The sequence below is a fragment of the Heterocephalus glaber genome, unplaced genomic scaffold (assembly GCF_053883595.1).
Source record: "Heterocephalus glaber isolate CG9 unplaced genomic scaffold, H.glaber_assembly_v1.0 deba00001428, whole genome shotgun sequence".
In the NCBI taxonomy this organism is placed as follows: Eukaryota; Metazoa; Chordata; class Mammalia; order Rodentia; family Bathyergidae; genus Heterocephalus; species Heterocephalus glaber.
The window spans coordinates 11530142-11543448 of NW_028258293.1; the positions used below are offsets into that span (position 1 = coordinate 11530142).

The 13307-nt window shown below is 45.0% G+C and overlaps 1 protein-coding gene across 1 annotated transcript in view; it reads right to left on the minus strand.

Annotated features, from left to right (window-relative positions):
• Window positions 1-716: 716 nt before the first annotated feature.
• The window catches only part of LOC110350569 (uncharacterized), a 38782-nt gene continuing 26191 nt past the window's right edge, over window positions 717-13307 (minus strand). Inside the window, exons 7-8 of the mRNA XM_087212025.1 lie at window positions 10492-10652; window positions 717-8258 (exon numbers count right to left, since the gene is read on the minus strand). The gene's annotated coding sequence lies outside the window, so the exon portion shown is untranslated. The remainder of the gene's footprint in view (window positions 8259-10491; window positions 10653-13307) is intronic.

Here is a 13307-nt window from a genome sequence, read left to right on the forward strand (position 1 = left end):
TGGTTTCCTGGAGGAGATCCTGGAACAGAAAAAGGGCATTAGAGGAAAAGCTAGTGAAATCTGAACAAAGATTGCAGTTCAGTTAATCATAATAATTGCCAATGTTGGTTCCATACTTCTGATGAAGGTACCGTGATGACATAAGATGTTAACGATAGGAGAAACGAGGAGATGGGTTTATGAGAACTCTCTGTACTGCCTTTGTAACTTTCCTGCAAAACCGAAATTAATCCAGAATAAAAAGTGTATTTAAAAGAATTTTAGTGAAGCACTAGATACTTTGTCCTTCCTGTTGAATCTTCTCCCAATAAGCAAGGATATATTTTATATTTAGCCAGGATAATTTTCAAGCCAAGGACAGGAACTTCTCCGATTTGGTTCCTAAAACCCCACACAAGACGGCCTGGTACTAAGAGTCAGCTAGCTCCTCCCCCTGGAGCCTGCCATCTTCTCCCTGTCACAACACAGCCTGGCTCTCTGAACTCAACCGAGGCGCCAGGCCATGTAGGATCTGGACACTGAGGGTCAAGGGGAAGGACAACCTCCTCACTGCTGGGAATGGGCTGGGACAGGTGGCCCATCTGAGGCCAGGAGATTTCCAGGATTCCGTGTGTGCGTGCATGCATGTGTGCGTGTCTGTGTGTGTGTGTGTGTGTGTGTGTGTGTGTGTGTGTGACAAACAGGCAGACAGACAGACAGACATGACAGGGAGACAGAGCCAGCGCTGAATGAGGAGGTCAGGGTGAGCAACCCGAAACACAATCCTGGAAATAACCTCTCAGCAGGGAAACAGCAAGTTCTTTTGGAAACCAATGAAGCAGGAAAGCAGTGTTGACCAACCTATTGTGCAGGTCTTTCTATTATTGGTAAATAGATGAAAGGCTGAACCTGTCCTTCCATACCAAGAGTAATAGTCTTCATGATTCTCCCCTTTCTGTCCTCCGACCTCTGAGAGCATTTGGTGAGGAGCTTTCCACTCTGAATTCTGCCAAGAATCCCTTCTACACATAAACCTTCCTGTTTTGATTCCAATTGTCACTACAGCTCTCCTTTCTCCACCAGACCCTCATCCTTCTCTCATTCTCCTCCTGTCCTAAATAATTATTCTGCTTCCACTGAGGCCACTCTCCTGAGGACTTAGCCTGGCCTGTGTACTTGGTGGCAGCAGCGATAGCTCACAGAGCACAGTCACTCCAACCCACGGCTCCTGAGCACCCTTAGGGGCCAGGCAGTCATCTCAGACAGGTACCGCCTCAGAATCTGCTCAGGGCACCAGCATGCACACTCGACACCCAACGTCCTTCCTCCAGAGCGACTTTGATACGTTTGCCCATTACATGGATGTTTCCTTCTCAACCGGCTCATTTAGGAAAAGTGAAGCTTGGGTGAGGGTTCAGTTAGGAAACAGAAAGCACAGGAGTAATTTTAACAGAGATAATAAATGTAAGTAGTTGCTCACCAAGAATTGGAGAACTGAGAAGACACAGAAGGAACACTGCAGTGTGCAAAACAACTGTAGGAAGCACTCTCAGCCACCACTGGAGGGACGCAAGGAAGATGTGGGGCCACATGCAGAAGGCCCCATAGAGGTGGAACCCAGACCTCTGAGAAAGGCACACCACCCGGCTAGTTTTGAGAGTGTGGGGAAGAATGAAAGCCAGACCTAGCTGTTTTATTGAAATCGACTGCCAAGGTGAAGAGCATCACCAGGTGATGTTGGCAGGAACTGGAATCAAGCACCAAGCAGCGTTTCCTTCCTCCTGCTTCCTGTCTCTATGTAGCACCCCCTTCTAGCTGAGCCCATTAGGAATCCTGAGGGCAAAGGAGAGCTGTGCCAGCCCCAGCACCACAAGGCAGAGTAGGAAAGAGTAAGTGGGAATTTGAGACACAGTTGTTTACTAACAACAAGAAGCCAATGGAAACAGAAAAGGAAGACAAGGTATAACTTTACAATTGATCAAATGACTGTTCCATATATCAGCTATGTAAATACACATACATGCATGAACAGATCATATTCTAAAGGCAACTTCCAACTTCTAATAATATCTGATATTTACTGAGACTGTCCCAGGAATCAGACAAGTGACCTATTTCAGCCCTCACAACAACTTGAGGAGATAGATACCAAAAGAATCTTGGTTTTATAGATGGACACAGGAAGACTCAGAGAAGTTAAGTTGCTTATGCTGCTCACAAAGGGGTAGATCCAAGACCCGATCCCATAAAGCTCATGCACTTATCTGCCAAGCTCCACAGCTACAAAGCCTGATGTCCCTTCTCACCAACACTGTCCAGACCCCTCCAGCCAGAGGGCCACCAAATCCCTCTGTGCCCAAAGTTGTGGTGTTACCAAAGCACATCCCAAGGGCAGGCTCCATGTTAAAGCACACACACACGCACACGCACACACATGCGCGTGCGCGCACACACACACACATGCACACACACACAACGCCAAAGGAAAATCAGGAAAGAGTGCTTCCATATCAACGCACTGGCATCCTATACAGTCAAGAAAATTGTGATATAGGCACATCTATTAACATGCCAAGATAATAACAGCTACCATTTCATAAGATGTTCCCATGTCCTGGATACTGTGTTAAGGGCTTTTTTTAATCTCACCATATTTTATGCTCATAACAACCTGATACAGTACATCCAATCATTATTATCTCCATTTTGCAGATGAGGAAACTGAAGCACCGGAGAGGTTACACAACTTACTTAAGGTCCTACAGATAGTAATTGTTGGGCCAGTATTTGAAACAAGGCAATCCACTTCAGAGCACATGATGTTAACCATCACACTATTCTGACTTCAGGAGAATATAAACATTTTCATGATACCTTATTCTATTAAAAAGAAAATGTGAATAGCTAGTATTGTGCCTGCCTATAAAAAGTGAGTATACACACATGTATTTACACGTACATACAAATATATAGGTGTGGGGGGTGAATTTTAGTTCATAGGGCAATGTCTGGGAGGGCTTATAACAAAATATTAAAAATGGATATCTCAGAAATGTGGTTTGATGTTTTTAACTTTCTTATTTTTGTATCACTGCACAGTTTCTGAAATAACCAGTCTATGTAATAACACTTTAAGGATTTTTTCCAAGAAATAATGTCATCTCCGGGAAAATGATCTGGCAATTTGACCGGCTTTACAATATCTGGAATGGAAAATAAAAGAGGAAACTTATGTCCCCCACAGACGTGCACAATAGAAAAGACATTCAGCAGCATCCATGTCACTTGGGCAAGATAAGAAAACAGTTGTCACCAGTCATTTGCATACCTGAACAAACAGGAGGCAAGTCCTGCGCACTGTTTTAACCGCGCTCCTGTCACGGCACTGTCCAGGGGGGTTTGCAAACGTACTGAACACAAGCATGATTATTCCACTCTGAAACTCATGCCTTCCAGATTGTAATCAAGATCCCTTGGTCCCTCTGAGCGCCTGACACTTTTGAGCTGGATAGCATTGTCTGTCATGGTAGCTGTGATGTTATCCCTTTGCATCGGGAGTATTCTCTCCAATTTCCCCAAGCCATGTGTTGCCTTGGAAACATCATGATTCTTATAGAGATCTAAGCAAGGGAAAATAATAAAAATAATAAAATCTTACATGTAAAGTCTATCTTTCATGCTACTGAGATGCCTTGCTAACCCCTTTCTCTGGATGAAAAGTCTGACAGAGCAGCTCCTGTTGTGTATCATGCTGATCGTTAACACTTAGAGAAAACACGCTGGTGTCTGTGCTCTGGATAATTCAGGTCAAAGTCGTTTCCCACCAGGATGAAGCAGGTTGTCAAGGCCAACCCTTTCGTGAACAGAAAGATTCAGTCCCTTTTCCAAAGACACTGACATGAAGAAAGCCTTTGCAAGAGGAGACGAGGAAGCACTCTGCCATCCGGGCTTTAGTGCAGGGGTGGCAAACCTATGCCATGTGTGCCGCTGCAGGGTATTTGCATCATTAAAAGCTCTAAAGGTTTCGCTCTCACAGGTCTAGTGTAATCCAGACAGCCCTCCCTCAGTCTAGAGCTATGGGCAGCAAACTTGTTTGGTAAAAGGTCAAATATTTAACATTTTCAGCTTTGCAGCCAAACTGGCTGTGTCACAACTACTCAACTTTGCTCTTGAAAGGCAAAATCAGCTCTACACAGGAGGGAAAAATGAATGAGCATAGCCATGCTCTAATAAAACTTTATTTATAAAAACACACAGTGGATTATATGTGTGTGTATGTGCATGTGCGTGTGTGTGTGTGTGTGTGTGTATGTGTGTGTGGTATTCAAAAATTACCCCGAGGAAAACCTGAGAGTGGGCAAAGTTGTTCTCATTGGTTTATTCAGTACTGCATCCCTTAGCCAGGCTCTGGTATAAACATTGGGAATCAGAAGTAGAAAAACAAAGTCCCTCCCTAGAGTTTATGTTTGATAGAGGAGGACATAGTAAGCAAGTTAAAAAAAAAAAAAAGAATTTCTGGTAACAATAAATGATATAGCCAGGGATTTAGCTCAGTGGTTTTGCTGCCTGCTGTGTAAGCTCAAGGACCTGAGTTCGGTCCCCAGTGCCAAAAAAACAAACAAACAAACAAAAATAAATGATATAAAACTATAGATACTGTAGTGGGGAGTGGGACCCCCCTTAGGTCACATGGTCAGGAAAGACTCTCAAGCAAGCACCTTTGAACTCCCATGAAAGTGAGGAGAAGGAACTGCAAATGTAAGACCTGGACAAAGAGTAGGCTCTCCAGAGTCAAGAACCCACATCAAACCCACATCAAAGGGCAGAAACAAGAATAGGCTTAATGGGTTTGAAGACCAGAAAGACCAGACTGGCTGGAAGTGACATGTTGAACAAGCAGAATATAGTTTCAGGTAAGGCTGTGACAAAGGGGGGGGCGCGTTTCATGTAGGACCTTCTGAGTCATAGGATGTCACCTAGGCCTCCCCTTACCCCTGTGTGGCAATCCTGGCTCCCTGTAAACTCTGAACTCAAAGGCTCTGGACATTCTCAGCACTCCCTGCATCCACCGGGTGTGGCTAGTCCTGAGCTTTAAAAGATGTTTTGGCAGAACAGTTTCCCCTATCAAGTGAACACATTGGCTTTCACCCAAAGTGATGGAAGACAGATTTAAATCAAATTAATGCAGTGGTAAGATTTTAGGCACTCGATCAAATCTCTTCCAAGCACCATTCTTTCCTAAAATCAATGTTCAAGCCAAGCAGAATAAGGAAGCCACTAGCCAAGTGATTCCAGGGCCATCTTTGCAAAATAAGATGTTAAAAACTAAAAACAAAAAAACCTTTAGCTTCTGTAGTCTCTATTCTCTGTCAACAACAATAACCTGTAAACCAGAAAGCATAGAATACACATGGTTAAGAAGACATCAAACTCGATGTGAACTAGTAAGACAGTCCTAAGCTATTTGAGATGAGATGAATGGGCCAGGCCCAAAACAATACAACCCAGGGTAGGGTGGGCATCTCCAGCATCCGTGTTAGAACTGAGACTTGGACAGGAGATGGAAATGGCAATGCTCATCTTTTCAAAAAGGGTTAGGAGGCAGATTCCAAGACTACCAATCTCAGAAAAATAATAAGAGGTTAATGAAGTAGTAGCATTTCTTGAACAATAGGAAAGTGGTAAACCCTAAAGCCAGCAAGGTCCACTAGGATCAAATCTCAAAAGGTCTCCTTGCTCATCAGAGAGGGTGGTCACATGCAACAGAAGTTTATTATACAGCCAAGTTTGAGCACCAGGGTGCAGCAGTATACAAGGCAGACATAGTGCCTATCTCCAACAGTGGAGGTCTGTAGGACTGTGCCACTGGGCTCTGTCCTCAGTCCTATCTTGTTCATCACTCTTCTACGGAGTCCTAATGGGGTGGGCTGAAGCTAATGAAAAGAAATGCAATACGAATGTTACAGGTTGTATTGAAAATGCCGCCCAAATGCCTCGTGTGCTGTAAGTGGGGCTTTTGGAAAGTGAATCATGGAGGCTCTGCAGCTAAATGTTCTGTTAGGAAGAGGTTCAGCCACAGAAGCTGGACACTACAGGCCTGACCTGGAAGGGAAGAGCTCCCTTTCTGGCTCCTGCTTCTCTCTCTGATTCCTGGATGCTATGATGCAAGCAGCTTTCCTCTGCTCTGCCCCTCTCCCACACCGATACTCCCCTGGAGCCAGTCAGCCCTGGACTGTAACAGTGGACCAACATAACCTTTTCTTTCTTTTAGTAGTGGGTGTCAATAATTATGTCCCAGCAACAAGGAGCAACCAAGTCAATGAATAAATACTCAGTCTGTCACAAATTAACCTGAAAGTATAGGATGTAGGCTTCTGCTTCAAAATAATCATATGACCACAGATGCTTACCTACTTTCTCTCCCAGGCAAATTGAATGGAAAAGAGGCATTAGTGGGTGTGATATTTCAATAAATTGTTGCCAGTTTGCCTTACAGAACCTTGGAGAGGCTACAGACTTGATGAAATTTCCATGGAGAAGGGCAGGGTTGTATAGAATTGCATCTGAACATCGGAAGCCCTGTCTTTCTTTCCCACCAGACATGCAGGGTACAGTAGCTCGTATGTATGCCACCGTACTCACCACCAGCTGTCCCCAGGGAGGAGAACAGGACATGGAACTGAACAATCCTAAATAAAAGATGCACACAGCAATGCTTTGGTTTCCTCCAATGTCAGCCTCCTTACCCACTGAGCCAAGAGCAAAACCGGCCAACTGGGACGATCGTGATCTTTACAGAGGCAATGCTCAGCCAATAGAAAAAAAGGAAGGCAGAGGAAACAGATATAATCCAGGAAGCAAAGACTTGCAAAACAACGACAACGAAAGAAAAAAACCTAATCAGTTTCCTTAAAAATGGTATTGCATATAAAAAAGAACAGAATATTATGAAAAATAAAAAAGGATAAGAACAAGCTTTCAAAATTATAAATATAGCCTATAGAAGTAAATGAAAGAGTTGGGGTATAAAGTTGAGGAAATTTAAGTAAACAAAGAACTGAAAATATGGAGACAAAGTAAAAGATTTCACAGACAAAACATAAAGACTGATGTCCAACCAACAAGAATTCCTGAAGAAAAGAGAACCGAGAAAGAGAAGGGAGGAATTATTACAATACATGAGTGAATGGATCTCCAAGATGAAGGACCCATGTGGGCCCAGCAGAGCGATGACAAACGACCCTCAACAAGCCTTCTCATAGCAGAAATCTGAGCTCTAGGGATGAAAATAAACCCATCAACGCTTCAGAGAGAAAAAGCAAGCTATTTTCAAAATACTAAAATCAGGCAGATAGGACTTCTCAAGAGCAAAGCCATATCTCAGAGGAGTGTTTCTCAAACCATCTGCAGGTAGCCAAGGACTATATTTTGTTCTCAATATGTGGGTGACTGCTACAAAATAACGTGCAAAATAAAAGTAGACTAGCGTACGAAAGGAAGACTAATAAAAAAAAGTTCAAAAATATGTATAAATTGAAAGCCCTCTGTGTTTTACCATAAGTTTCACTAGACACAAAATGACTCAGTCACATTAGTGACAGTTTCAAAATGGTTCATCTCGGTTTCTCGACTTCTCATCACAGATGGAAAACAAAGTTTCCAGACTGACCTGGGCCATGGACCAAACTCTGAGTAGCAATGCAGTAGGAGAAAGGTCTTCAGAACTGCCTTCAGAATTCTCATTCTCAACTCACAAGTCTGTACCCACACTGCCATTCCAGTGTGATGAGAGCAGAAAGATGCAATGTTGAGTCTTGAAAGACTAAGGACAATGTACCCTGCTGAATTCTTTCTTCAGAAGCTAAGAGGTGCAAAAGCACAAGGACGGGAAATTTAGAGAATCTAAGATAAGTCCGGGTCAAAGGGAGCTCTTGGCGGACGTCTCTCTCCGTCATCCCCAGGTCTACAGCCTGGACTGCAGGTGTGGGTGTGGCTTCCCCCGAAAAGCCTTCTGCCTTTTATCCTTTGTGCAAACCCACAGGTGTGCACCTGTGCTGGGCTAAGGTTTCATGCACATCTGCTGAGGCAGCCAGCAAGGAGGGGGCTAGAAAGAGGAAGGACAGTGATTCCAACTGGCTCCAGCCGCCCAGTGTATCAGTCTGAGATCTTGAGCTTGCTTCTCTTAGACTGACCGTGGACATATGCAGAAGCGGCCAGAAGGTTTCCTTCTCCTGAGGTCTGCTGAGGCGTCTTCCCTCTTTCCTTTGCACCCTGGAAGTCTTGGAGAAAAATTAAAAATCTAAAATATTTGTATTCCATTCAAGTTAACACCACATTTTCTGTAATTATTCCTGCAGCTAAAATCATTTTGTTGTGGGCTTTTTAAGCAAGAGGAGGGGGTTGGGAGCCAAATTAATTCCTTGGCAACAAAAATCTAATTAATCAAGCACAGTTCTTAGTCACTCAGAGCCTCTTCAGCCCATGGAAACAGCAGCCAAAAGGGAGCAGGAACATTTAACTCGGTAAGTCAGGAAAAAATAATCAGGTGTTTCTTCAGCTACCAGTAGAACCTGTACAAGTGGGGCCAGTCTTGGGTCATTCTGAGCTGAGATTCAAGCCCAGTTCTACCACTTCCTGGCTGTATGACCCAGAGCACATGACTTTGGCCACCTGATTCTGTTTTCCCATCTGTAAAATGGGAATAATAATACCCTCTCATAGTGCCTATAAAACCTTCACAGTGTTGGTCACATTGAAAACACTGTGTTGATAATGATTTATTAGCATCTTCACACACTGCTGCACTTACAGAAGTTAAATTTTGGGAGGAATCATTTTTAAGCTTTTCAAAAGCTTTTTTAAAAAACTGTATGTATTGTACTTCTGGGAATACATGCTGAGGAAATAAAAGGAGATGTATGGAGAGGACAGTTAGCTGTAGGGATGTTCATTGAGCTGTTGATTCCAATCAAAACAAGAAAATCATTTCAGTGTCTTAAATAAGGATTGGTAAAATGCATCATGGTGTACCCACAAAGTAAATAATCACTCTTGAAATTACTACCATTAGTCATGAAGCATATTCTTCTTCAGAGTTAAATGAAGAAAAGCTTAGGAAGCCAGGTACCAGTTTTCAAGTATGAGCCATATTTACTTTGTGAAAAATATTTTGTATCTGTGTGCATATGTATATACAAAAAAAAAAACTTTCCTGAAATATGACCAAGGGATTTTTTGGGTGATTTTGTTTTGGCTTTGAGTGTTTTTTATTTATCCCATGTGTATTTTTAATTTTCGTTATGAATATATTCTTTGTGATTTAGAAGTTTTGAAATTTTACTTTGCTCTTTATAAGAGAACCATAGATTTCCTAACACTGTCCAGCCTTGTAGCTCTCTAGATGCGATCCTAGGAGAACTTAAAGCCAGGCCTGGAGACTTCGCAAATACACAAGATGCAGTAACCTGGTCCCAGTGGTGAGCCTGGTTTTCAACCCCTGTGTTTCTACCCTGGCCACTAGCACTGCGCCCCTAGCTTCATGGGCAGTCACTTCTGTGAAAGACAGAATTCCATGCTGGTGCTGAGGTCCTCAGTGATCACCTGTAGGGTTTGTGTGCTGAGCTGTACCTGACAGCTTTTGTCATCTTCAGGGAGAAGGAGCAGGTGAAATCCCGAGTGCCTGCCATGTGACTTCTCTTTACCCCTTTGCAGAACATCCAGCCCTGCACCAGCATCTGGGGTGACACCCGGCCACAACCTGCCTGTTCTCCTCATCCCCAGCCCTCAGCTGTCATCTGCTCACACAAACGAAAAGCTTCCAGGGCTTCAGAGTCTGAGCTGGACTTGAATCCCAACTGCTCAGCTACAACCTGTCTCTCTTCCTGCCTCCCTGGCAGAAACCTCCGTCCCATCTCTGATATCAGTCACACAGAGCGCTATTATAGCTCAGGTGTAAAGATTGACATCTCACCCACAGGACCCTCCCCACCCCAGTCTTTTGGCTCAGGGGCTGCCAACTGGTGGCCCATGGATTTTGGCCCTTGCCCTGGGTTTTGAAAATGTGAATTTGTTGCCAACGTGTAAATATCATGTAAGTTTTCATGTAAAAAATTAAAACTTGGTTTCTTGCTTCTCTTGGGGAAACCTCACTGTCCTGCCTTCCTAATGCAACATACGGCTATTGCTGAAAGAGGACTACGGAGCTTGGAAAAGGGCTGGTGTTTGACTTCCCATAGGCCCATTACCCATGTGTGATTCTGGCTTCTGAAATATCTGACTTTTCAGACTCTACCTTCAGAATGCTGCAAAACAATGAATGGTGGGCAGGAACCTGCAAAACTGGAGAACAACCTGCAAGCAGCTGCCTTCTCTGCCCTTGTGGAATCAGGTCCTGATGCACAGGTGAAGAGTGCTACCCAATGGGATGTGAGAGAGGGCCCCCTTCATTATCCTAATTCCCAGATCCCTGGAGTCAGGATGTGCAGCAAGGTGCAGGTTTCTCCGGCTGCTTACCTTCAACCTCCACTTCACTGTGCAGGTAGGAGCTCAGACTTGGAGGGGTAACCACAGCATTACACAGCCCAGGATGGTTTGCAAAACCCTCTCCTCTCCAGGATCCCCTTTCATCTTCACAGCAGCTCTCAGTGGGGAGGGAGGTGGTGCTTTCTGCACATCTGACACACGAGGAAGGCGAAATTAGGCTCAGAGAGGAGACGTGCAGGTCTGCGGCCCAGGTCTGCTGATGCCGATGCAGGTTCTTCCCATGGACCCAGGCTGCCAGACCAGAGTTCCTTCTGCAGGGATTAGGACAGCAGCAGCCCAGGGAACAGGAAGGGGAAGCAGAGCTGTGGTTTTCCAAGATCTTTAGATCAATTGAGAGAGGACTAAGCTACAAACAAAACCAAAACTGCATTGCGGAGAAAAAAGGAGGAAGGGAAGGCAGGAAAGAAGGAAGGAAGGGAGCAAAGGAGGGAGAGAGACAAAAAGTGCTTGTATGGGGTAAAAGATGACTATCCAGGTCTTATTCATATTTTCCCCATATGATTGGGGCCTAAACTAATCCCACAACAAGCCTCAAGGGCACAGTTTCAAAATCCTCTGGACTTCCACCCACAGTCCATGCAAATCCAAGAAAGCATGTTAAAAACCAATCTTTGGGCACAGCTGGACAGAGCAGAAGGGTGATGCTGTCCTAAGAGTTGCCAGCTCTGATTCGCTTTGAAGTCTGGCTTTGAGACTTCAGGCACCATCCCACACTCTTATGCAAGACGTGAAGCAGATGTTCATAATGAAATGGCACCTGTTGGCTCTCAGGTGGAAGAAGCAAACTCAGGAGCAAAACAAATGTCACATGAGATGGACTACTTCACCTGTAGAGGTAAAAAATAGTAAATGGGAAATTGAAAGAATGCTAATGGAACCCTCAAGATAGGTTGACTAGGATAATCTTTATTTAGTCGCTTTAACAAATACTCTGTGTTTCCATGTATGGATCTACAACAGTTACAAGGTGGGCTAGGACAAAGCTGACCCTCATGAGCTCACCATTCCAGTGATGTGTTCCTCTGGTTTCCTTCATGTTGGTATCACATTTTCCAAATTAGCCACCCACAGTAGTATTGCTGGTCATATCTCTTTCAAGACCTTGCTACGCTTCTACCTCAGTGTTTCTCCTCCTGTTGATTCTGAAAGGCGTTTGTGACTTCCTTGATGAGTAGCTCCCAGCAAAACAGATGCTGCCTATCTCCTGAGGCTAAGTCACAGGGATGACAATCTCCATCTGCTTCTCTCTGGGGGACACTGTCTTGTGAACTGGGGGAAGCAGCACCATCATGCTAAAGGAAGAGCAAGCTAGACCATGTAAAGAGATCTCCTGGGCTGGCCGATTTGGAGAGGGACTGAGGCCCCAGCTCCAAGCCAGCCTGAGTCACAGACAAGGGAGTGACTGAGCTATCAGATGAGTCCAGTCTCCACCCCCCTAGTCTTCCAAGACTTTGGGAAGGGTCTAGATATTATGGAGTGGACACAGCTCATCCCTGCTGTGCCCTGCCTGATCTTATGAGCCATAGAATCTATGAGCCTAACCAGTGTTTGTTTTACAGCACTAAATCTTGGGCCATGTGTTACTCGGCCATAGTAAGTGGGACATCCTGGGTCTTGAGCAGAGCATAGGCTTTGAGAACCAGGGAGAGCTGGATTAATACCAGCCCTGCCAATTCCCAGTTGTAAGGGTCTGTCAAAGTTCCTTCATCTGTGAGAGCCTCACTCTTCCTCTCTGCAGCATAAAAGTAACATCTACCGCACATGGCTGCTTTGAGGAACAATATATCAAGAGCAACTAACCCAGAACTGCAGACATAGAGAACTGCTGGGGCCGGCTGGACAGACTGTAGTCATCCATGACCACAACAGCTGCCAGACAAGGGTGCTTGAAATAGGTGGAATGGGCATGGCCTTGAACAGTCTGGGCAGGAGGAGAGGAGGAACAAGGCTTCCAGGTGGACCTGGAGCCAATCCCCTGGCGGAGCCTCCATATACTCCAGGTTGAGTCCAGATGTGTCTACCTCCCCCACAGCTCCGCAGTCCCTGTCCCAGGGCTATGGAAGTTACCTGGAATTTTTGCTTTGCGCTAGAAACAGTTTTGCCCATTGACCTAGTTTCTGCCCACTCTTTGTCTGATATCCCAGAAAACAGTTAAGCAAAGAAGCTGCTGAGAATTCAGAAAAAATCCTGGTAAGTGCCCAGGGACTCTCCTACCTCTCCCAACCCCACCTGCTCCAACCTGAGCTTTGACCCACTTCCACTCCTGCACCTGCTCTTTGTATTTGTGGACGTTTCTTGGTTGCATCAGACTGAATTCAAATGCTCTCTCTGAGGCCTCTGGTTCCTTCCCATCTGCTGGTTCTTTCTGCCCAAGCCCAACCTCAGCACCAGGCTAACCAATCCAATAACAAGAGGATACTCTCTATTGGCCACCTGAGCCAGGATCTTCCTCCCCATATCTCAGGTAAACTCTAGCAAGCCCTGTGAGGCTGCTGTTACTGGTCCTGTTTGCGATAAAGAAACAGATGCCACTCAGAGAAACTCCATTAGCCCAGGACATCAACAAGCTAACGGGAATTAGACACTGGATTCAGCACATTCTTCAGCCCGGTTTGTTACCTGACTTGGCCTTCTTAGCATGTGTACACCCACCCTGCCACTTGTAGTTGTAGCAGCCCATTGCCCACCACCTCCCTCCCTTCCTCTGACCTAGACTCTTCCCCTGCAATCTGCAGGCAGTGGTCTGGATACAGACCTCTCTGTTGCCACCTGCTCCTCTCGTCTTC